Source organism: Leuciscus leuciscus (assembly GCF_965113295.1).
Source record: "Leuciscus leuciscus genome assembly, chromosome: 4".
Classification (NCBI taxonomy): Eukaryota; Metazoa; Chordata; class Actinopteri; order Cypriniformes; family Leuciscidae; genus Leuciscus; species Leuciscus leuciscus.
This window is the reverse complement of record NC_138728.1, coordinates 13,996,923-14,023,416: the sequence shown is the minus strand read 5'-3', so window position 1 is coordinate 14,023,416 and position 26,494 is coordinate 13,996,923. Positions and strand designations below refer to the sequence as shown.

General features: G+C 38.0%; 1 protein-coding gene across 8 annotated transcripts in view; it reads left to right on the top strand.

Moving 5' to 3' along the window:
- sox5 (SRY-box transcription factor 5) overlaps window positions 1–26,494 on the top strand; it is a 213,073-nt gene that overhangs the window by 44,937 nt on the left and 141,642 nt on the right. For 2 of the 8 annotated variants that reach the window (XM_082168121.1, XM_082168117.1), the window contains exon 3: window positions 9,469–9,539. The exons of 1 other annotated variant lie outside the window; for it this stretch is intronic. The gene's annotated coding sequence lies outside the window, so the exon portion shown is untranslated. Of the gene's footprint in view, window positions 1–1,594; window positions 1,656–1,776; window positions 1,795–3,732; window positions 3,855–9,468; window positions 9,540–26,494 lie in introns of those variants that run through there. 5 more of the 8 variants (XM_082168116.1, XM_082168118.1, XM_082168115.1 and 2 more) reach the window with 5 other exon arrangements.

Here is a 26,494-nt window from a genome sequence, read left to right as displayed (position 1 = left end):
ATGTCAATGAAGACAAAGAGGCTAAACCGACGCCAGCTGTTCCTAATAGCACTGTGTGCTTTCTCTCTCACACACTCATCTACATGTGTTACACCTGGATTAGCTCTCTGTTCCCCAGGATCAAATGCACACCATCTATCCCTTTACGTGATTATTTTCTCTTTCTTTCCCTCGCTCTCTCTCTTTCATTATCTAATATGGAGCGTAATCCTCTTGTGGAATTAATCTGCTTTAACGAGTGTTTGTTACCATGCTGAGATGGAATTAAAATGAGTCTTAGGGAGAGGAGGGGTCGGTGGGATTCGGCACCGCTGAAATGTTTGTTCTTGTCCAACCTACCTTATTCTCCAGTGGTTAAACACGAGAGACACCTGCACAAAGCCTAGATCCAATAAAGGAGAGACTGAGATTCAACATGGAGAGTTTAGAGAGTTTTTGGGGTAGTGTCGTGCCCTTGTGTCAAGAGACTTTCTCCAGGTTTCTCCAGTGGGATTGACCCTCTAATAAATGTACTATAAGCAGGCCCACACAGAATTTGTGATAAAATCTATATAGCTGTATAAACTAATTTGATTTATTTGAGCATATTTAAATCCATTCTGCAAAATTCTTTTTTTAAGATTCTATCTTTGCCTGCCTGTAATTATTCCAAAAATTACACGACTGTTCAAAAGTCTGTAAGATTTTTTTTAAATGCATCTATGCTCAGGCTGCATTTATTTGATCAAAAATACAATAAAAATAGTATTGTGAAATATTTTTACAATTTAAAATGGCTGTTTTCTATTTAAATATATTTTAAATTGTGATTTTATTCCTGTGTTGACGAAGCTGAATTTTCAGCATCATAACTCCAGTCTTCAGTGTCACATGATCCTCCAGAAATTATTCTAATATGCTGATTTGCTGGCCAAGAAACATTTTTTATTAGCAATGTTGAAAACAGTTGTGCTGCTTAATTTATATTTATGTGGAAATTCTTGTGATGCATACTGAGTCTTGATTCTTTAATGGATCGAAAATTCAAAAGACCAGCATTTATTTTAGATACATATTTGTAACATTATGCCTTTACTGTCTTTTAAAAACAAAAACAAATTAATGCATCCTTGCTGAATAAAAGTATTTATTTATTTATTTTTAAACAACAACTTCCTTACCCCAAACTTTTGAAAGGAGTGTACATCAAACTGTATTTTGTTTAATCTATACAATAATACCTGTGCATAAATAATAAATAAATGAAAAATCACTCTCATTCTCGCTGGCCTACTGCTCATAAAACTAAGTAGTGATAATTTCTCGTACTTGGTTGGCTGTGTTATGAGTAGATTTGAATTGGTCTAAGTAGCATTTTGGACTCTTTGAGGGTCACATACCTTTAAAAGAAAAGAAATCCATAAACCAGACCAAGTGCATGAAAACCTCTTGCTTTCATTCTCCTCCACATTGCGAGTCAGTTACCTGAATCTATTGACGTCACCACGTCTTTCAAAAAGAGAAATATTCACCTCAAAAGGTTTTGATTTCAGCCACAAAGAGGAGGCACTGGTATTGATCAGAGTCTCTGTCTGTCTGTTCTTTTCTCTACCAGGGACCATAGAGCCGCAGCCTCTATAGAGGGACTCAGACAGGGTGGGAGGAGATCCCAGCAGGTAAAAGGACCCACCGCAGGTCATGACCACGAACAACATATCAGCTGGCTATTTCTGAGGGGGCCATTGTGCCTGATTTCTGTCAAGGCGCCACAGTAAAACTCGAACATACACACACTTGTGTCCTCCACACCTTTTTGTAGGTCTTGCTTAATGTTGTTTAAGGTCAAAGTCTTACAGTTGTCTCTTGTTTTCTTTCACACAAGTGCACATACATACATAGAGTGGTGGGGACTTTACATTGACTTTTATTGTGGTTATACTAGGCTTTCTATCCCCTAACCCCTAATGTAACCCTTATTCAAACCTCTTTGAATTATACAGGGCCTAAAACCGGCCAATGGTCGCTAACTTAAGAAAATGTACTGGCCTTGGAACTGTTTTTGCAAAAACTGACAGTTGTTTTCAGGTTCAGAAATGTAATAATGTTTTGACGTAATTTTGTGAATTTGTCCGCTCAAGTGCAAGAAGATGTGAAAGAGCTCAGTTTAGTATTCATGCGCTGTCTGAGACGAGGCTGTTTGGGCACGTGGTTCGAATGTTTGTGCACACAAAACCTTCCACACAGCGTGCGAGGAACAAAATGAGTAACTTTCGCATCTTCTTGCACTTGAATAGCAAAAATTGTCAAGGCATAATCTTTCACGAAAATCTGGCCCGTCAACTGTTCTGAGCGTCATTCACGTTTGTTCACGTTTTGTTGATGTATTGATAGAATTCATAAAAATGTTACCAGCCAACTGGTGAGTGACACCGTTTCATATACTGGCCAATGCTGATTTTTACTCTCATTTGGCGCTTGGCGAGTGCTATTTATTTATTTATTTTAAGGCCCTGTCATATATAAAATATAATTCTTTTGGACATTTTGACAATTTTTATGACCTTGGATAAAGGTCACTTAAGCACACAGACCTCATATTCCCTGCATGCGTGTTTGTGTATATGGGGCAGAGATGTACTTTCGTCCTCTGGTTTTGTAAGGTCAGGAATGTCTAATTTCTTTATGTCGATTCAAATTATATTTAGCTTTTTTTTATTCCTTAGAGAGAGTCATTTGGAACCTTTTATCTCGTTATGACATCAATAACAACATCTGCTACTTAAATTCAGCACAATAAGCAGCATTGTAAAGCTTCCTGAACAACTCTGAACACCACATTCCAGTCATGTTTGTGTTTGCCATCGCTGTTTTCACAAGTTTCTGATCTTTATTTGACTCTCTGTGTGGGTTTACATCTCTTAGCTTGGCTTATACTGTAGGGACAAAATTGCTAAATTAGTATAGATTAGGTTCAGGTTTAGATTCAAATAAATGCTGCATTGGTGAGCATAAGAGACTTCAAAAATAAAATAAAAATAAGGCTACTTTCACAGTCAGTACAAATCCGATTTTTGTGCATATCGATTCAAATTCGATCCGATTTAGCAAGTGTGAACGGCCAAAAATCTAATACTAATCTGTTTCGAGTTACATTTATATGTGGTTTGAAATCCTGTTCAAATCGCATTTCTGGGAATCCGTTTCAGTCTGACTGCTCTGATCGGACTTTGCGTGGTTTATGTGACTTTCTCACGCCACATAAAACTTAAACGTCAGACGTTGTTATAGGAAACATGATGAAAGTTAATGCGGAAAGTATGTTGCGGTTGTTGTTGTTGTGGTGTATACCTACAGTACCAACTCAACATCATTGCAATAGAAACTAATGCAGATATTCCAGAAAACGAAAGTGCAGCACGGACACACAAATCGGATCTGGAGCTAGACTTCAACTAAGAGACTTCAAAGACATGAAACAATTTTTTCGACCCTAAACCTTTGAACGGTGCTGTATATTATTAAGCCTATGGTATGTCCTTATTTAAAATTGTGTTTGACTGAGACTGTGGGTAAAAAAAAAAAAAAGCATCCTGAATCCTGACTACAGTTCACAGCGTTAAACGGCTGTCAACCCACGGAAATGCCTAAACATGTGCACTGTACTCACATACACCATCACACAGGCAGGAGAGTGAAAAAAAAACATGATTGAGAGAATGGGAAGAACCTTTATATATATATGTTTTGTTACAGAAAAGGAAGAATGCAGATAATGAGAAGATAAAGGAACAGAGAAAGGAAGGAGAAGTAGTGGTGAGGAGGAGCCAAGAGTGAGAAAATGAAGTTAGAAAAGAAGAGAAATAGCAGACAAGGAGGTGAGACTGATAGAAAGAGAATATACAGTAAGAGGAGAAACTATTTCAACAGAAAGGAAGTGAAATGTATACAGAAGAAAGATCTTGACCGAAAGATGAATGATCGTGGCTTCGATTTAATTGAGCTTGTTACACAGACACTATTTTTAAGTGTTGGAGTTCTTTCACCCTGTGATTGAGCCTCATGACATCTAAAACGACAGCTCTCATTCGTGTTAAGACTGGGTGTTGTTTGTCTCACACCAATTGTGCTACTGCTACTGTACCTTTTAAAGTCTGATGAAAATCTGGCAATTTTCCCCTGGTGTGCAATGCAATCTGCAAAAAATATCCCATCGACTTGCATTGAATGAGGTATCTGACCCATCTAGATTATTGTACACTCTTAAAAATAAAGGTTCCAAAATGGCATTTTCTTAGCGTTGCAATAGAAGAACTATTTTAGGTTCCCTAAATAACCTTTCTGTGAATAGTTCTTAAAATAAAATAAAATCTTTCTAAGTTTGAAGAACATTTTAATAATCTAAGAAACCTTTTCCACTATAAAGAACCCTTTTGTCCAATGAAAAAGGTTCCATTGATTTTAATGGTTATTTTTAAGATAAACCTTCATTTTGAACTCAGACCAGTAAGCAACCACACAGAATACCAAATAATTCACTGCAGTGAAGTTTGCATGGTCAAATAAAAAAAAATATAGAAGAATCAGTTGATCTTTGAGGAGGAGAAATTGTGGTCTGGCGTGGTTTGTGTCCTTGGCCTGCTGGTTCACCAGGGTCAAGTTGCGAATGATGGGAGCACAAACACAGCAACAGGAAGTCAACGAGTGTGTGGCAAGTGTTTTGTAAGATTTTGTTTTTCTTGCTGTGTGTGTGTGTGTGTGTGTGTGTGTGTGTGTGTGTGTGTGTGTTTGTAAATGTGAGTGTGGAAATAATGTTTTATTATTAATTAATGCTAAGATCAATTATAATCACAGTGTATCATTTGTGGTCCATCCATAAAACATGGCCTATAATCTTACCAGGAGATTAAATAGTAGAGGTAAATAGTGCATATTTATATCACACACACACACACACACACATATATATATATATATATATATATATATATATATATATATATATATATATATATATATATATATATATATATATATATATATATATGTATATATATGTATGTATATATATATATATATATATATATATATGTATATATATGTATGTATATGTGTGTGTGTATGTCATGCAGGGATTTTTGAGAATGTCTTTTTACTGTTTTTTTCCACTAAATTATATGGTAATTCATAGTTTTTGTTTGCAAAAAAACACACATTTGACAGTATTTTACTGAAAAATTAAATATAATGCGATGTTATACATTTGACAGTTTTTCACCGTATAACTTGGTTAACAAAAACAGGTTTTTACGGTTGCATTTTTTACACAACAGTTATTTTTGTACGCATATTCAAATTTTTGACACTTACATTTCTAAACATCCAGAAATGGCAGTATGAATTTAACGCCACCAAAATACACATTATCCACAAAGTTGTACCTTAGAATGTTCCTACCAGTTTTAAAACCTCTATAGCAAAAACATCCTGAAAATATTTCTAGCTGAAAACAACTAACTTTAGGCACCTACACACTTAAAGAGTGTCAGTTTTAGTGTGAAGATGCATCATTGATAACCAACCACAGCTGTGTCTGAGATAGGCAGGTTCTGATCAAACTGACTAATACCCCTTCCCTCTCCTACTCAAGACTAAACATCATCACCATGCAGGAAGGAACGGCCTGTTGCTAAATTACATGATCCGTCGTTTACATCCCAGCAGATAAATATTTACCCCTCCGTTGTGGCCCGCCTTGTGATTAGCCACCTCCCCTCACACAGTACCGGGACCACCTCGATGAACAATGGCTCTTTCATGGGCCGTGTCATTCCTCCTTTCCCTCCTATGAACCCCGGGGAGTGGGACAGGAAGTCGCCCTCGCGGCCTAAAGGACTCTAGGGGAAGGGGGTGGAGGTACTCAGGTAACTGAACCCTGAAGGTCTGGGGCACTCCAGACGTCTAGCTTTTGGTCGCCATTGTGTTTGTTTGTTGGCATGAATCTGGCTCCTGGTTTGTAATGGCGAATTTTCGAAATGCAATTATTTCCTAATGGTTAAATTTCTGCCCTACATTTTTTTTTTTTTTTTTTTTTACTTGAATATCCTGTTTTCCTCAGAAATGCATCAGATTACACAGAACTAAAATGGGTTTGAAAAAGTGTTTCATGTTGACTTTAACATTATCCAATACCCTGTGTGGCCTAGGTGATGTCATTGGAAAAAGAATGTTGTTTCAGGATGTGACATCTAAAGATAAAAGAACATTACATTTTAGTTTTCTTCAGAATAACATGCACTGATTAATTGTGCACAATAAGACCAGTAATGTGCGTTAAAACAGTAAATAGGGTCAATTTTCATTTCATGTTGCCTTTAAGCCTGAAGAACCAGAGCAGGTTGGAGCCAGCGGAGGGACAGATGTCGGCAAATCCGCCCATCTTGATTCCAGCGAGTTTCATTACCAGATGTTTCAGGGCTATTATTGCATTAGAGCTGAAATGAATAGGCAGATGTGTGTGTGCATTATTAGCGGAGCTGAATTGTGCTGGTCTTATGATCACAGTGATTATAGAGAGTCGAAGAGGAGCACAACTGCAGGCTGGCGGCTGGTAATCCTCTTCTTTCCCTAAATAAGCCCCTCTGTCATCCGCTATGTCTGATACAAATGCTTTCACAATCCCCCATTCTACCCTTTAATTCTCTCTCTCTCTCTCTTTCTCTCTCTCTCTCTCTCTCTCTCTCTCTCTCTCTCTCTCTCTCTCTCTCTCTCTCTCTCTCTCTCTCTCTCTCTCTCTCTCTCTCTCTCTCTCTCTCTCTCTCTCTCTCTCTCTCTCTCTCAATTTCAGTATGAGGTTAGCTGGTCACTTTATTAAAGCCATTGTGTTTATCTGATCCTATTAAACACTAGAGTGGCAGAGGAACAGAGGAGCTGCGCTTTCTGTCCATCTTGTCCCTCATCTCTGTCTGCGTGCAACAGTAATGACATTGCGATGTCGTGAAAAATCCTGCTCAAGAAATCAGATCTGTTTATTTGTGTTGCCGTGTACGTTACCACTCACACTGACAAAGAGATCTCTGTGACACCAAGGTAAAAAAAACGTAACAGACAGCTTCCAGGTGTTTCTGATGATGAAACAGGTGTGTGTGCGTGTGCGTGCGCCCGTGTATTTTAAAATTCAATCTCTCCGTCAAACGCACACATGCGTGCATCCGGCATATCCCTGGCTGCCTCAGTCATCAAATTCATCATTATTTAAAAAGCAAAACCACTAAATGCCCCTCTATACCCTTAATCACAATGCGGCTGCTAATTCAATAATACCCCCGTAGCTGTCTGGTGATGCCCGCATTGTTTTGGCTCTGCCCAGGTGATGGTGGCTCATTCAGGGAGCCTGGCGTTGTCTCAGGGGCACGGTGCCCTGTTACGGGTGCCCATTGTGCATCTATTGTGCGCCTATTGTGGCAACCCTGAGAGAGCTGGAGGAAAACAAAAGCACCAGCTCTGCAGAGTGCCCGTGCTGATTTCGCATGCACCTGGCATCGCCACAGACACAGGACATTATTAATTGCTAATACATATTTATGTGGCACAAATTTGCCATTTGTTTATGCATAAAATTATCAATAGACACAGGACGCTTAGCCAGAGAAAGTGGTGACCTTTTTAAACCGGAGTGAATGGAGCCCAGTTTGCTGGTTAAGACTTTGTGCAATTTGTCTTGTGTACGTTTGCTTTGTGTGAATCACAAGTGTGTGTAATAGAGAGCATCTTGTGTGCACATGCTTGATGTTTTTTGTGTGTCTAAGTGAAGTTTATATGATTGCTAGATAAAGGCAGAGTGACTGGGAAGAGGTGTAACATGACTAGCAGAACGTTGAAAACTCAAGTATTGGTATTACTGTGTTGTTTTTGGACATGTGGATTGGTAAATTCTTTGTAGAGTGGCATGTAAATACCCTGAAATATGGTATATGGTATTTGAGCCAATTCAATCAGTTCCAAGTATTTGGCTATTTGACAACTCTAAATATTAATTATTATGCATGCAGTTTTTCATAAAATTTTATTAATTGAGAGATGACTGAATATATGTTTTAAATGAATAAATGTTTTTTTTTTATGTTTTTTTGAAAGTGTTTAATGAATGATTAGTATTATACATTAAAAAATTGTGCTTTCTTTTGGTCAATGCGGCAAATCAGCGTGACCAACTGGAACCTGTTGCAAAATCTTCATGGGGAAATCTTTTGTCCTCACTTGACATTCCTGATCATGTGGATTACTTTTAAATTGACTGGATTTCATCATTGAAAATTCAAAATTGTTTGACCATGCAAAATTCGCCACCATAATGGTAAGGCGCTTTGGGTGGATGTCAAGTCTGATCAAAAGTAATAGCACACCTGTCCTCAAAAAACTATTTGAGGTATCATTCTTGTCGTAGCATGAAAAAAAAAAAATATTATTTATGATATAGTACTATGTATGATCAATTGTATTGGCAAAGCTCACCATACCAAATGACATTATTTAATATAAGTATTCAATCTGAATGACACAAATTGTGTGTCAGGTTAAAAGTCCTGTGTTTGTGTGATTGCTACTAGTTGAGAGGCTCATAAGCATCACCTAGCTTTACTTGACCCAGTGGCAACACATGCGCACACACACTCAACTCAATAAGGAATACATTACTCCCATTTCAAGTGACTCTTCCCCTTTCTCAGCAAACACATTTACTTTCTATTAAAGCCTGATCTGCAGCCAAGTAGCCGCCAGAGTTTATTACCATAAAGATTAGAACAGAGCTCTTTAACACACAGGTGAACACATGCACATGCTTTCAACCCCCCAAACACATACGTGTGTTTGTGTGTGTGCTCAGACTGTAGACTTCCCTTTCCCACCTGTTGAAAGGGTCTCTGTCAATCTGTTTGAGTCTGTTTCTGCACAGCTGTTTAATATTTGTAAAAAACAAAAAAAATTAAAGGGGTAGTTCACCTAAAAATGAAAATTGTTTTTGAAAGAGTTTTTTTTTTTTTTTTTTTTTACTTCTTGTGTGACTGACTTTCTTCCGTAGAACACAAAAGAAGATTGTATGAAGAATGTTCATGCTGCTTTCCATACAAAGGTAGTGAATTGCAAATAGAGGCTGTTAAGCTCCTAAAAGGAAGAAAAAAACACCCCAAAACGTTGTAAAAGTGGTCAATATGATTATTTTATTTTATTTAAAGTAGTATAAAGTAATCTGATAAATTTGTGTGCAGAATAACAGACATTTAAGACATTATTTTGTGAAAATTCTGCTTGACATCTGTGGTCACCATTCACTTTCAATGTATGGAAAAGAGCAGCTTGGACATTCTTAAAATGTTCTCCTTTTGTGTTTCACTGAAGAAAAAAACATTGGATTTAACTGTTACCTTGATGCCTTCCACCTTTTCTCTTTCTTAATTCACCTCTCTCCTTGGCTCTGTTTCTCATCCCCAGGGTTCAGTTGCTCACCAATGGGTTTGTGGTCTGAAGACAAGCAGCACTCATCTCTTTCACATCTTTTGTAGGTCAGTTCCTATTTTTACTCTTTTTCTTCCCCCGTTTTTGTGCAAGGACACCCCATTGTTGTCGGCCGAAACAAGCAAAGTCTGTTGTATTGGTAAACAAATCAATTACTGCTTCACAATGGCTGCGATGTGCTTATCAAAGACTCATTATCGCTCTGTGCCGTATTGTTGTCATCATGACACCTCTAATCATGGTTATCATGGGCTAGTTGTTTCCATGGCTACACTATAACATTCAGCCAATGAAACGCCCCATTCCAGCCTTGCAGAAAAGCCATCAGCCAATTGTAGCACCTTAAGAAAGAACTAAGTGCCCAGTTTGGACCTTCACATTTGGGATAGAGAGCAAAAGGCCATGTAAATGCTGGACAGTAATGCATCACTGATTGGCAAAATTATTTGGACAATCAGGTTAAACTGTTGGCGTCCATTTTTTTTAGTTTACAGCTGCAAGAAGTCAAAATTGAAACGAAATTATCGCAACTACGTGAGTGACTTGTTTTTTATTTACATGCGATTTTCTCTTTTCTCTCTCAAAATATGCCCGTTTTTTGTATGTTCCCAAAGAGAAAAAAGTGAGCTGGTTGGCGTTTTTCAGTGGGAGGAGGTGGAGTGATGATATAGAGAGCAGGGTCACAGTTATCAGAACAAACGGAGAGCAAGAGAAGCAGAAAGACTGAAAGAATGAGATAGAGAAAGAGAGGACAGGGCCACAGGGAGGGGGCACAGGGCCAGCTGGAGGGCCAGGCTATGTGCTTTGTGTATTTGCAGCAACAATACAGGGCAGCTGAGAGTTGCCCCATGACCGTTTCTCTGAGGGCAGCCTGTACCCTGTCCACACACACATAAATACACACACACACACACACACACACACACACACACACACACACACACACACACACACACACACACACACACACACACACACGCACACACACACACACGGGTCACTGCAGAGCTACTCAGCTGCTGATGCAGTCAACTGGAAACAGCCACACTCCTAAAATCAGATTGTTTTTTTTTCTTTCCTGTCAAATACACTCAAGTGCATGCTTCACAGACCTTCATATTAAATGACATATGGGTTTGCTGTTGACACTGTCCAGGAAAGATAGCCAAGCTTGAGACTTGGAGAATGTGTGTGAGCCTTTAAAGGGGGTCATATCATAAATTATATGATCTTTTTATTATTATTATTCTTTCTTTTCTCTTTACTTCTTATGCTTGAAAAGTTTTTGTTGCTTCGAAAACAGTCATAATTTTTACGTTTATAGTTTTACATTACTTTTTCACCCTCCTTATGACCTTTACAATTAAGTGTTCTATGTTTTGCTGCTGTGCCTTTTAAGACTCCTTTATAAATAGCTGAATAATAGTCCTTGACAGATGTAAACTGCTGGAGCTCTACGGCGCCCCTAAAGGGACAAATATGAGATGGGAGAAAAAAATATGTAATCAAAAACTTTTGCGTTTCCCGATAAACTTTACATTCATTCGCAAAACATCCCTGAGAAATGTAGCATTCTCTCGCAAAACCTTTGCTTTCCCTTGTGAAACTTTGCTTTCACTTGCAAAGAACTTAGGGACCGTTCGGTATTTATGGAAGGGGCCACCGGAGGAAAATAGGGGAGGGTCATGTCTTTTTATTCTTTGTTGAGGGGAGGGTCATTCAACTTTTTTTAGTCTAGGGGGAGGGTCACCCAACTTTTATATACATGAAAACAGCAACATTTCAAAGTGGCTTGTTTGGTGATATTTTTTTCCATTTAGCTCCATGTTGATCTCGCGTTATCAGCCCCCCTTCGATATCAGATGGGTCTGACCCAACAAAAATCCAGTTTGGCGCTGTTTGACAGTGCGCGCGCACTTCAGTTCGCGCTTAGAAAAAATGCATCATGTCAGAACAGAATGCCAATGAAATGTTTACCCGGCAAAGCTTTAAAGCACGAGCAAATAATGAACTTTTGTGATTGCGAATAAGTGCACAGTGTCCTGTGAGTGTAACTCTACCATTTTTATTACCATTTTATTTAGTATTGTGACTGAGGCGCCAGAACTGCTGCTGATAGAATGTGCGCTGTAGCGCGATACTACCATATTTTAGTTCCATTCTTATTTTGTTTCCACGATGTGTAAGATGTAGGGCTACCACATCTTTAAATTACTATTAGTATTATTTAAGTTAACATAATAAAATACGTAGACCTACACCACAAAAACTAGTTGAGGATAAATTCGTTAAAATTGGGCGATTCCAGTGTTATAGACGTAACATTTGCAGTCAAAACTTGAAATATAAATTCTCAGAAAATGGATTTAATACCAATATTTTGGAGTCAAGACATTAGAAAAATAAAGGAGTCAAGACATTAGAAAAATATCAGTCTACACATTAAATTTTATATTTAATATGAGGGAAATACACATGTGACGTGACGTGACACAAAAAAATCTTTAACTTTTAGGTGGCAAAATATGTTTTAGTAATTCTTCTATAAATTACACTGTGCAAACCAAAAGATATATACCACCGGATGAATAAAGATCGGCCTCCACAGAACATAAAATATAATTTTTATTTAATTTTTCGTGTTCGCATTTATGTAAAAAAAACAATGTTACGGGCGTGACAGTTCTCCATTACGGACATGACTGCTCTGAAAGCGACTTTAAAAATTTCACAGAGACCTCAAACAGAAAGCACAAAGCCTTTCTTTAAAGTGAATTTCGTTTTTTTATTAATTGTATCTTAATTTTAATCAATGTTTCATCTGGATTTAATAAATAAGAAGTAAATATAGTAGAAAATAGATAATCACGGAGGCGCGGGCGAGTGAACTGGACTCTTGTCTCATAAATGAACCGAAACTCAGCGTAAGGTATGCTACTTGCCTCACAGACCTGAGAAATATATAGAAAGCTTGAAATGTCTACTTTTAAACAGAACAATTCAAAACGAAGGAAAACAGACTGCTTTCTGCTTATGAAATGTGCATTTCTCTCTGGCGCGTTCTGAGAAGATCGCGACGCATCGTCAACTTCATCTTTGCAGTCGACACAGAAAACACTTGTTTATTAATAAACAATTAAAATGTTTCCTTGCTATATTTGACATATTAATAATCATTAATTTTGCTGGTTCTTTGTGACAGCTTTTAGATGCTTTATTGGCAGCCCCACCCACATGTTGAACGAGTCACAAACATCAGCACCGAAAACATGATTTTTTTCAAATCTAAAATAAAAAATCGTGATACGAACCGAATCGTAGGTTTGGTCTATCGTTACAGCCCTAGTAAGATGAGAAAGCAAGAGTTTATGGTTTAAAAAAAAAAAAAAAAAAAAAATAAAAAAAATTTGGCTATCTGAACATCTTTGCCAAGCGCAAACCAGTACAGAAGTAGGCTAATCACTAAATTATCGGGGAGGGTCATGCCTTTTTTCACAAACATTTTGGAGGGTCATAGAAAAATGTATTGCTGGCGAAGGGAGGGTCATGTCTTTTTTGACAACAGATCTCAAAACTCCTCCGGTGGCCCCTTAAATAAAAAACGAACAGTCCCTTAAGGGTTCTCTAGGAACTATTTATTTTTAGATTTTATGTGAAAAAAAAAAAAATATAGTAACAATAATAGTAATAATAGCTGCTATTATTATTAGTAGTAGTAGTAGTTATAATAGTAGTATTTCTATATAATAATAATAATAATAATAATGTATGTATGTTTTCGATATATATCCTTAAAATGCTCGCTCAGTCTTGATGCTCTTAAATCCGCAGTAAGGATGCTTTCCTGTCACATATCACATATGCACACTTTAATAAGCCAACAGAACGCAGGTTAATATATTTACATGCCAGAATGTCTAGCTGTGACGTTCGGTTTATGCTTATTCCGATAAAGGAAAACTGGTTATGTTTTCATGGCCTTATGCATTGTCAGCTTATTAAGCATAATCAGGTTTAGAACTTGCATGTAAACGCACTCACTGAGATCCGTCAGAAGAATGTGCAGAGTTGTAGGTGCTACACACATCCAGGAACAGCTCAAGGTTTGGTGCATTTTTCCACTGTCGTTAATTCTTGTTTTTAGGAATAATAGTTTTTATCCTACTTCTTTTTTTATTACTTCCTCATGCAAATTTGTGCAGCCATGTTAATACTACGTTAATAATAGCAATCAGACATCGGAAATCCAAGAATTTCAGAACAAGCCACTTTTTTGCAGCTATTAAAGGATTTTCTGAGTTTGAGTTTGATACATGATACATTTCTCAAAGAAATTTGAATTCTCATGATCATGATCGGATGTTTGTGCATTGAACAACGTCCTGGCTGGGCTGAAAGGTCGCCAGCCTCTTCATAAAGGTTTGTGTTTCTGTGACTATAGTTTCCTTTGTGCAGAACAAACAGTGAAATATTGTTGTTCAAATGTGTTCAAGCATTTGGATCACAAGCTGTGTGTGGGGCACGGACAAGTATGCTTGTGTGACCTCTGACCTGTCTTCCTCTCAGTACACATCTAAAGGAAGTTCCGCCTGCAGTTAGCCCACACAGACAGGAAATCATGTAGTGCAGAGGGAAGTTGTAGGGCTCTAAAGTTGTTTTAGATGTTGTGACCTCTTTGACCTCCACTCATGATGCAACGTCCTCTTTCCTTTATTGGAAAACACAGCTGAAAGCATGTGTGTGTTTACCCGTAAAGTGAATGTCGCTGTCTGAAGAATGCACCGTATGCATCTGTTTGTGTATGCGTGTATCACGTTAACTCTTACAAGACACCTGCATGCACTCCAAACACCGGGACTCCTTGGTTTCCCTGCCGGCAGATCGCTACAGGGACCCTTGTCTTGCTCTGTAAACAAATACAGGCATGATAGAGGACATGGCTGAACCCGTGTTTGAGCTGAGAAGTACAACTGTGTGTTAGTGTGTACAGCACGTCAGGCCTCTGGTGCTCTCTAACAAAGCACCTGTTTACTCTGCCGTAGTCTCCAATGTAAATACATACCTAGAAATGGAAGCAAATTGTGCTTGGCATTATAAAGTGCACATGAGGAACGGAGCTGGGGTTTTGTCCATGGTCTTCTCTAACTGGAGAGATGATGCTGGATATTATTGGATATTATGACTACTACTATGTCTGGTCATCTAGAAAAGTGTTTAACCTATGTAAGTGATTCAAAATACACCATCAGTTGATGCAGATCACAAAAGCTAGCTTTTCTGTACTGCAAAATTCATACAAATGTCCTATATTGTCCAGTTGTGTCCCACTCACTTTAGTGTCTGTCTGCCTCTGGGACGATGTTTGATTTCTTTCCTTTTTTTTTTTTTATTAAATAAATTAATACTTTTATTCAAAAACTTGACAGTTTTTCAACATTCATTCAGGAAATGTTCCCTAAGCACCAAATAATCATATCAGAATGATTTCTGAAGAATCATGTGACACTGAAGACTGGAGTAATGATGATGATAAATTCAGCTTTGCCTTCATCGATTACATTTTAAATCTATTAAAATAGAAAAGTGTTATTTTAAATTGTAATATTTAACAATAATACTGTTTTACTGTATTTTGATTAAATGATTGCAGCCTTTGTGAGCATAAGATACTTTATTTCTCATTAGTCTACACTGCATCAGTACTTTACACTGTTACATTCTTAACTCTCTCAGAGTTTAAACTTGGATTAAATAGAAATAATTGTGTGTTAAACTAATGTCACAGTATGTTGCCCCTTTTCAGGGACTTGCAGAGAGTGGTCCATTTTTCCTCAAAAATATGAATATGAATAAGTGGAAATTATTAAAATATTTTAATGTTAAATATGAAAAGAAATGTTAATTCTTGCTTTTAGAATAATATAAAAGTGCTGTGGGGTAAAATATCATACTATTGTACTATATCAAACACTCAGTAGAAGTCAAAATTCACATGTGCAAGCTTTTTTTTAACAGCATTTATTAATTTAGGTTGATGTTAACCGATAAGTATGCGATTTGTTCATTCTTAATTCATGTTTGTTCAAAATGCATAACTAACAGTAAACATTATTAATATACAATTATGAATGTAGAAATTAATCAAGCTTAATAAATTGTTATAGAATTGTTCATTGTTAGTTCATGAATTCATAATCGACTAGTCAGTGCAACCCTACTGGCTATCGGTATATTTAAAATAAATCCTTCTCTCTCAGTGCACTATTCAGTGAAACACATCATCTGTCATCAGGCGACAGATTGTCCCACACTCCTCTCCCAAATTCCCTCCTGAGTGTCTCTCTCAATATGCCCAGTGCCACCGTATTCCCTGAGTCTCCCTCCCAGTAGACCTGCCCCACTCCGGCTCTCTTCAGTACCTGAACTCCCTCACTCGAGCGGCCGTCGGGCTAATTGCGGCAAACGCGCCTGTGAATGTATACGCAGTCATTACTGCTCACAGTGTGTGAAAACAGCAGAGGCCACATAAAGACGCACTCATTATGAAAAATGAGGCTCTTGAGTGAATTACATCGATGCGTTTGTGTGTCTTGTAGGTTGCGGCGTCCCCTGCGAGACGCTGCGATGAAGGGCGTGGGCAGGGACGGAGCTCCCTAATCAACACGGCAATCGCATTTCCATATAAACAACCAAAAGCTCGTCTACATACAATCCAATTCCATATGATGTGGGCTTGCCGTCAGGGCTTGTAATTGCTTCAGTTCACCGAGTGTTAGAACAGGGCAGAAGAGGACGAGAGAGGCCTCTGGAGAAATGGAGGAATAGTCCAAGCGAGAGATTTTTCAATGACCTGAGCTCTCCAGCGATCTAGTATCCAAATACACTAAATCAATGCTTAGTCATACAGCGATAACAAGCCTCCTTTTATTTCCACAGTAATGGTTATGAATAATGTAACTACAACATTTAATGTGGCATAACCTGTTTTTAATGCCCATCAAATGTTTTGGAGAGCAGTGTTGGCGATTTCACACAAAACATAGTACCCAGTTTCATTCGAATAGGTTGATTTGGTTCTGAAGCAACAACAACAAAAATTATTACTGGCCCCAAACTTTTGAACAGTAGTGTATATTAAAGCAATTTAATAATACTTTACAATAATAATTCTTTTGCATCTTTTTCAAAGCTTAAAGGCATTAGTTCCCATTTATTGCCCCTTTATGTAAAAGAGCAGCATGGACACTTTTCAAAACATATTTTTATGTTCCACAGAACAAAGTCCTACATTTTTGGAATGATATGAAATACAGAATATTCATTTTTGGGGTGAACGGTCCCTTTAAGATCAGTCTCCAGGATCCTGCCTCATTCCACAGATTGATTTGTTTTCAAGTGCTTCCCTCTGCAAATCAGGCAGATCATGTGATCTCCTTCAATGCAATAGCTTTAAATAATGAGAATCATACATAAACATCACCTGCTCTATTCATCTCAGGTGAGAGAGAACCTCTCTCTCTCTCATTCTTGTTCTCTTGCCCCCTCTGGGATTCTTCCCCTCCTGTGGGTTAAAGTAATGTCTGGTCCTTTGGGTTTTCTTCTCCTTGAGATGAACAGAAGGAGAGGAGGAGAACAGGTAGTAGCATTATTCTTGGCTTTTCGTCGGTAATGCTGAACCCTGGCCAATTAGGTGGATTAAAACCAACAAAACACCTCCATTAGTGGGAGGTATTGTTACATGCTTGCTGATCATTTAGAAGTAAACTCCTGAGTGCCTCCTGGAATTCTCCCCCAGAATCTGTTTCCCTTTCATCTCGCAGGTCTTGTGTTCTCAGCAAAGAAACCAGAACTTGTGTTGGTGCCATGCATTTGAACGCTGCTCATGGCTGTGCAAATAAACATTCAATAGCTTGTAGTTGAGGCATAAATGGTGAAAAGCTTGAGTTGTGTCCGTTTACGTTTTATTAAACACTTCTGAAACCTTGGACTGAAGTTGAACTTCAATCTAATGGGAAAATGGTCTCTCATTCTTAGAGAACTTGAGCATTACATTGCCATTTAAAACATTTGTGGTTGGTTAGATTTTTTATTTTTTTTTATGTTTTTGAAAACATTTATATTGTGAAATATTACAATAAAAAAATATTTGAGCTGCCATTACTCCAGTCTTCAGGGTCACATTATCCTTCAGAAATCTTTTGGATGTGCTGATTTGGTGCCCAAGAAATATTTCTTACTGTCAGTGTTGAAATCAGTTGTGCTGCTTTTAACTGTGATGCATCTTTTTTTTTCTTTTTTTTTGATTCATTGATTAAGAGTTAAAGTAAAAAAATAAAATAAAAACATGATTTAAAATAGATTATTAATGTTAAAGATTACAAACTTTTGTCCAATCAAATGCTCTCTAGAATAAGAATGTCCCCCCAAAAATAAGAATGTTCCTCCCCCCCCCAATACTACCTGCATCTGAAGCAATTCATGTACAGGGAGGGCTGTGATGTAAACTAACGCCAATTGGCTATTTAAAATACAAAACGTAAATATACGTCAACATGAAACAAAGCAATTTCTACACTATCGTTCCAAAAAAAATTTGTGAAAGAAAATTTTACTTGTAGAAATAAATTGATCTAAAGTGATGGTAAAGACATTTAAATGTAAGAATAAGAAAATATTTCTATTTTGAATAAATGTTAAAAATAGATGTTAAATAAATGTTAATTGTAACTGTTTTCCCAGAGGAGAAAGACTCTGCTAAAACAGTGCACTAACATATAGAAAGCCGCAAGCTAACAGACAATCTTAGAGTAACTATGCACTGCACCATTAAAAAAATTCCCACCATAGGTCTCTTCTTGGGCATATCATTGATAATTACACAGGTGTTTTGTGCCTAGGAACGTTTGTTTTAATTTGGTTGTTTTAGTTGTGTTGGTCGATGACTCTCTTCACTTTCGCTTCTGAGCTCTGAAACCGAACATATTGAGAGCTCTCATCAACAATTGAATAGCTGAAAAGGAATTAACCTCTAAGTAGTGCGCCGTACATTTGCAGAGTGTGCCCGTATCAAAGAGCATATTTAATAGAGCGCTGTTGCGTGGAGAGCTCGAGCGGAGTGTTAAATAGGCCGAGAGCTGGAAGTGAAGGGCAGAGGTGATATTCTCGCTAAAGGTCCCTAACAGCCAGAGTAACGTGTCCGCACACACGCTAGAGAGATGTATACGCATCCTGCATCCGGGATTCTAATCATCACATGTGAACACAATGGGTGCAGGAAGTTTGTTTTTTGTCATACCCAGGAGACATGGAGTGAGAGATATGGAATTCATGTGTGTGTATACGCCAGTGTGTGCGTCCCTGGGGTTGGGGGGCCGTGCCGTGATGGTACAGATGGGACAACATATGACATGTGAGGGTGTGGGGACACTGAGGCTCTCTCCGTCCATCTGGACTCCCCTCTGATCTGCCCTGCCTCCCTCTGCCGTGTGTGTTTGTTTGTGTGTGTGTCTGTTTGTTTGTGTATATGTGAGTAAGGGCTAGCCATTCGCTCCTACATGGCTGTTTGTTTTGTGCAGCGAGAGCTAAAAAGTTTATTAGATCAGAATGTCTTATTTAGCAGTTCGTCCGTAAGCAAACTTTTGCTCAGAATAAAAAAAATTTGGAACAAGCCTTATATGAAACATTACTGACACCGCAAATCATGTGGCAACTTGAGAAGAGCTGTACTATGACTTTTCTAAGCTTTCTATGCTTCTCAGCTTAGATTGCCTGGGGGGCATAAAATTGATTTACATGGAAGGAGGTACTTGACATGTAAGTGATTTGTTATGTAATATAGACCCCAGCTTTGCTTTGGCATGGGACAGTAAGTAACAACCTAGAACCTAGAACACCTCATCAATCATCAATGGGCAAGGTTAAGCACAAGCAATTTTATGATCTGGTTTTAGGGATGCAATACTGAACTGGTTATCAGCCAATATCTGCCTTTTTAAATGTACACCTACAGTATTGTTCATAAGTTTGGTGTTAGTAATTTTCTATTATTATTATTTTAAATAAATGAATACTTTTATTCAGCAAGAATGCATTAAATTCACAGTAAAGACTTTCACGTTGTTATAAATGATATCTATATCAAATACATGCTGTTCTTTTGAACTTTCTATTCACTGAAAAAAAAATACATAACTGTTTAAAAAAAAAATTAAGTAGAACAACTGTTTTCAACATTGATGATAATAATAATAAATGTTTCTTGAGCATCAAATCAGCGTATTAGATCATGTGACATGTGACTGGAGTAATGAAACAAATTACAGAAACATTACAGAAACAAATTAAATAAATAAAAAATGTGAAAACAGAAGTTTATTTAAATGGTAAGACTATTGCATAATATTACTGTTTTTACTGTATTTTTGATCAAATAAATGCAGCCTTGGTGAGCATAAGAGACTCATTTAAAAAATTATTAAAAAAATCTTACTAACCCCAACTTTTTTTATATTTTATAGATTCATCATCCTTTAATGAAGTGAGCATTCATTTTATATCAATGGCATCATCGGGGACTATGCACATTCATAGTGTCGCACATTAAACCCTTCTTTCCAGTCAAATACAAAATTTATGTTAAGTGATGTGCAATTTAGCTGAAAATACTCAGCCATCAGCTGAGGTGGGAAGACGTTCTGGATTTGACAGCGTAGTTTTGACCCTTCTATCGCTCCAACACAACCTATCCAATCCAGAAGCTGTAAACCTGTCATTTGAACATGTCTTTATCCCCCTCCTCCTCGTTCTAAAAACGTCATCCATGTCACCCGCCTGCGTTGTCCTCCGCTCACCCTTCCTTCGGTGGCCCCCTGTGCCTTAGTGCATTGTGGGTCATCGGCGGAGCTCAGCCCCGTTTGTCAGGTGCTGAGGAGGCTGTTTGAAATTCAAGTTTCGGTAGATTGTCAGACAAGAGGAGAGTGTGTGTCGGGGGGGGAGGCGGCGATTGGAGGACGGGGGGGGGGTTGTAGCTTATTACCATATCAAAGAGCCAGCCGCCGTGGTCTAATGGTAATTACAACGGCCAACAATTGGCGCTCGCTGGTCGGATCATAACAAAAAAAAAATTAAGTAAGCGTGTGTGTGTGTGTGTGTGTGTGTGTGTGTGTTAGAATGGAATACAGGGGGGTGGAATTGGCCAGGGCATTCAGGTTATGTTAATACAGCTCATCTATTTAATTAGTGCTCAGACGCAGGCTTTGTTTACTTCTGACATGTCTTTTTTAAAAGTGTGTGTGTGTGAGAGAGACAGTATGTTAACGGAGGTTTTTGGGAATGATTTGGCCCATAAGATTGAGTGAGAATAGTACAGGCAATAATGAGCTCCACTGTGGATGGACCTTTTGATGGTCGTCCTGACTCCGCCCCTCTTCTCGGCCCCCACTGGATCTGCTCACCAGAGAACACACACACACACACACACACACACACACACACACACACACACACACACACACACACACATTGTCCAGCAACCTGGCCAGCAACACAACCTACTGTATGACTGCGTATGGTTTGTGTGCATCACTAGTGAGGCCAGAAAAAAGATGGTTGATCTTAGTATTTCTATTCCGTGTATACTTTTTAAAATGTCATGAATATTATGAAGTGTACTCGTTTCCTTTGCTTTTATGAAACAATAACGCTGTTCCAAAACCTAGTGTGCGATCATGTTGATAGCCTAGTCTGACAGTGTTTCTGGAGAGAAGTAAGAGCACCCAATTTTATAATCCAATCAATCCATATAATGGATAAATTCAGGTTTTACTTTACTTTTCTCTCATGAATACAATTTTAATTTTATTTTTTTACTTTAAAATAATAATAATATTGGCTATTTTAAGTTCCATCACATCAGAGGGACTATTTACACCTGGTCACTTCATGCGTTTTCTCTGATTGGATAGCTATCCGATCGTGAAAAGACCAGGTGTAAATGCTCTCCGAAACTATTTCGAGATTTGACTCCGATCGCTCAAACCACTTCAGGAGGTGGTCTGAGACACATTCCAGATGAAACTGGACAAGTTTAAATGCATCTGGTTGTTGAAACCACATATGTACATTTTAATCCTCCCATTATGTATAAAAAAGTGAGAGTATGTTATATAGGCTATATGACATGTTATAGCCAGATATGACGGCACTAGGGATGGGCATTCGATTAAATTTTCTTAGTCGATCGTCGGGAGAATTAACGATCGACTATCGATTAATCATTAATATTTTTATATTGAAATTCATTTTTTCTTTAACTTTTTATAAATTAAAAATGCAATGAAAATACAAAAATACAGTTTGTTTGTCCTCGATGAGATCTTTATTACAAGAAGATCAACTTGTGGCAGTGAAACTGGACGTTCGGTAGACTTGAAGATTCCTGCGGTGCTCTAAACCAGCGGAACCTGCAGCTGCGAGCCGGCGTTCTTAAACAGAGACCCATGGCCACTTCATCCGTTTTCTGTGATTGGATAGCTATCCGGTCGTGAAAAGACCAAATCTAAATGCCCTCCGAAACGCATTCGAGACGGATTTAAATCCGATCGCTCAAACCACTTCAGGAGGAGATCTGAGACGCATTCCAGACGAAACTGGACAAGAGTAAATGCATCTGGTTGTTGAAACCACATATGCAAATTTGACGTATCCCAAAAATGATAAGAAATAAACGTGTGAGAGCGTGTTATAGGCTATATGTCATGTTATATCCAGATATGACGACGCTACTTCGACACGCATCACCACAGATGAGCATCTATTCATCAAGCCAACGTGCAAACTATCGCAAATCAAAGTGAAAGTCATTCATCAACACACAATCATCTTCATTAAAAGTAAAGAACCGAAATGATCTTACCAGGGCTGTTGCCGCAATATCTTGTTGCGGTCTTTGATTTAGAAATTTTCGCTGATGATCAATAAAATGCAGCTCATATCAGTTGCTTTCGATGACGTGCAACAATTTAAATATGCATATAGCGCGGGAATTCAAGATCGGATTCATATCTGTTTTGCAAAAACACATTTATGTGACCAGGTGTAAATGGAATCGTTTTGATAAATCAGATAGCTATCCGATCTGAGAAAACGCATGAAGTTCCCATAGAACTTCTGCACCAGTCTACTGATTTCTGTTGAGAAAGATAAGCATGTTGACATGATCTGGGATCAGACGCGACCGCAACCTGGTGACAGCCAGTCCAGCCGCCGAAAACACCCGCTCTGAGGGGACTGACGTTGCCGGGATGCACAGGTACCTCCACGCTAAAATTAATTCCATTGCTTCAAGACTCTCACTACGCAACGCAACCTGCATTAGTTTAATCGATAACAAATAAACGTGATCGACGAAATTCTTAACGATCAATTATCGATCGTCGATTAATCATGCCCATCCCTAGACGGCACTACTGCAACATGCATCGGAATTGAGGATCGGATTTATATTCGTTTTGCGGAGACAAATTTATGTGGCCAAGTGTAAATGGAACCGTTTGAACAAATCAGACAGCTATCTGATCAGTAAAAACACATGAAGTGACCAGATGTAAAAAGCTAAAGAACAAACTGATTTCTTTATTGTATTAATTAATTATTTATTATTGGTTGGATAACTTTGGGAAGACCAGCCATCAATCTGGGTGGGCCAGTGCCACTCTGGACATGGATGTGCCCTTTTCCCTGGTGTGCATAAGGAGTGGGCTAAACTATGAATGAGGATATTTTCGAGAAGTGTGTGTGTGATGACAGGGAGCTAGATGGTTATGGAGTTGTGATGGGCCTATTTGAAGGCCTCTTTAGAGAGGAGAGAATCACAGAATATGATGAGAGAATCTGATCGAGGGAGTTGTTTGACCCCTTCCTGATGCCTTTGTGTGTGTTTGCATGCGTGGATGTGTACAAAGCATTTTCGAGCACCTATAAACTGTGTTTATCATACAGATCATCCCTCTATTACCCTGCACACTTGAACCAGTTGTGCACTGACACACAGCTGAAGAGGACATACACTCCTTGATGTCATATCATCACAGTGGTTTGTGACTAGATATAAATGTGGTCATGAGGGCCACATCTTCTAGGTGAATTTTTATGTAATGAAAGCTGTCTCTAAATGTAGCTTTGAGCTTTATAGTATGCACAGTTTTAGGAAAGATGCAACTCTTTATAATATTCATACAACATATGTGAAGTCCCCAACATGCTCAGCAGATTTACTCAGAATTGATGAATTGACATCTCTGATTTTAAAATCCCTTCTGCATTTGCTATTCAGCTTAAAAATGCGAAAAATGTTTTCAGATTTCATCCGTCAACATTAAAACAAAATGTAAAGCAGGAAAGCTTACTAAAAATTATATATTTTTATTCCAAGAAAGAAAGAAAAAAGTCACCATAATCCTTCATCCAAATAAAAACAGTAATAACTTGGAGTTATTACATAGTAATAACTCTTAAATTCCTGTCTTGTGTCTCATTGTATTATTACTGCATTATTTTAGCTATTTTTGTATTATTTTAAGCAACTGTTGTAAGTAATGTTGCCTTTGTAAAATCCTGTCATTAGTTAACCAACTTTTAATGCCTTATCAATGTTAACATGATTGGTCCTGATTTGCTCACTTCAATTCCATATTATGTTGCAAGGCAGATTTTAATTTTATACAATTGAAATGTAAGTATGCAGACTTCTTATGCAATTATTTTTTCTGTATATTCGTGTTTCACTCTCGACAGTTCGCTGGTGAAATGCGTTCCAAATGCAGTTTCATACTGATTTTTTCTCGACGTAAGTTTATTTTTGTACGGAAAAAGTCTGAGGATACAAACAGCCATCTTCGAAAGTTACCCATCAGTATAATAAGTTTGACAATATTCTCCCATGAAGATTACTGGAAACTGCGTGTCTGTGTGTCAGCAGGTCATAAGGGCCTGTTCAAGAGGGCCTCATTAATAAACACAGTGAGTGTGCGAACTGTCATGCTGTTATCACGCTGTATAACAACACCATGACAAGGGAACTCATTCAGCAACGTCCACGCAACGTCTGTGCGACGTCTGTGCAATATCTTCCCCATATGCTCCACAGCCACTCAGATAAGAGGGAGTCATGTGGTCATCAGTAGAGCGGTACCTGTGTGTTGTCACCCAAGGCCTTATGGAGGATAAAAGTGTCTTATTTTAGTCAATGTGCTACTAATATCTGAACATGTGCATGTGTGTGAAGCCTAAATTAAGCCTAAGGGGAGACAAACCATGACACAGGGTGCTAACAGCATGCTCTATGCTTTCGGTCCTCTCTCTCTCATTCTGAGCACTTCATTCTCTCACACCTCTCTTGCCCTTGAGAGGAAGTGCACTGCCGCCTGTAAGTGAGAGCAAATGTCCTGTTATGAAGACGAAAGTGAGAGAGAGTGAACTAAGAGAATCTGAAGTGAAGGATAATGAGGAAAAGGAGTGAGGGAGAGACAGATGGAGAGAGAGATAGGATGCCTTTTTTGCAGTTTAGTAGTTTGTGCTAAAGCTTAATGTTTTTGTGACCAAAAAATTCAACATGCTTTGCTTTTACCTAAATCTTGGCGAATGAAAAGGCCCTCATGCTCAGTAAGACCAAAACGTTTTTTTTGTTTTTTTTCCCAACACACCTTATCACTCACTTTACAGGTGGTTTTAAGGTAGATCAAACAGACTTAAACCATCTGTTGCATGCAGATAAGAGCTCAACACAAACTTTTTAAACTTGCGTGTGGATGAGGAGGCCTGGGTGCAAACCCATAATGAGGCATTTACACTGACGCCGATTTACAGCCACACAGTGACTAGTTGGCATCGGCTACATCCAGATTCCTGTACTGAATGTGATTTGAGAACTTACTTTTTGTGGGTGGATGATTTATTTAGTTTTTCCCCACAAAAAAAAAAAAATCCAACCCATATTTCCCTCCAAAATCATTATTATAAAATACGAAATAATATTTTACTTGAAGAAAATCTGCTTTTGTTTATAATGTATATAATTATTTTGCATTGTGACATTATACTTGAGCACATTTTCCACTTCAACTCTCATAACAATAATAAAACAAATTCTTATATTCTCATGACTGTAATGAGAATAATATATTTATTGTTATTGTAAAGTGTTTATACATTTATTTAGTTCTGAACTGCAACATGTTTGTTATACTGCTTTTCAGTCTGTCAGATAGCTTTCTGATATATTTAGGACTTTCATTCAATAGATTTTTCAATTCAGATTTAATTAAATTACATTTTCATATTTCTTTACTTTAATAGACTGTGTCAATGTAGTCTACAGACTAATAATTTAAATGCAAACAACAATCATAAGTCGCTTGCATGTGTATGTAAAGTGTCTTTTGATGGATGGCTACATTTAACTGAAAGATTGTAATTTCCGTCATTCGTGTCACATGCGTTACCGTGACAGATTGGAAATATGCAGCAAAGTGTTTCTCGTGGTAGGAAGCAGAGGGAATATGTCATGCTGTACGGCGCAAAGAGAAAAGGGCTTTATTTTCGTGGCATGACGCCGCAGACACACAAAGACTGTGAAATCAGGGGCTTTGGAAGGTAACCATTTACTGTTGACTGTTGCTAATGGTGAAGAAGAAAAACAGCTGTCCACCTTAAAGTAGAAAAGTGACAAAAATAGGGTGTTACGCAAAGAAAAAGTCAAGTGATTTATAGAGGCTCACATGGCAGCACAGATGCTGGTTTTCAGAGGCGAAAGACTGCATGTATACACAGATTAGCAATTGCATTAACAAACAGTGACACCAAAAAGTATTTTTCTGACATTTAGACATTGTGTCTAACTCCTTTTTTGGGCCACCGATTGCAAGCTCAAGCACAGAAAGAGAACTTGTTCTCTGAAACGCTTGTATTTCTGATATTCGGATGTATCTTGACGTCAGATAAACCC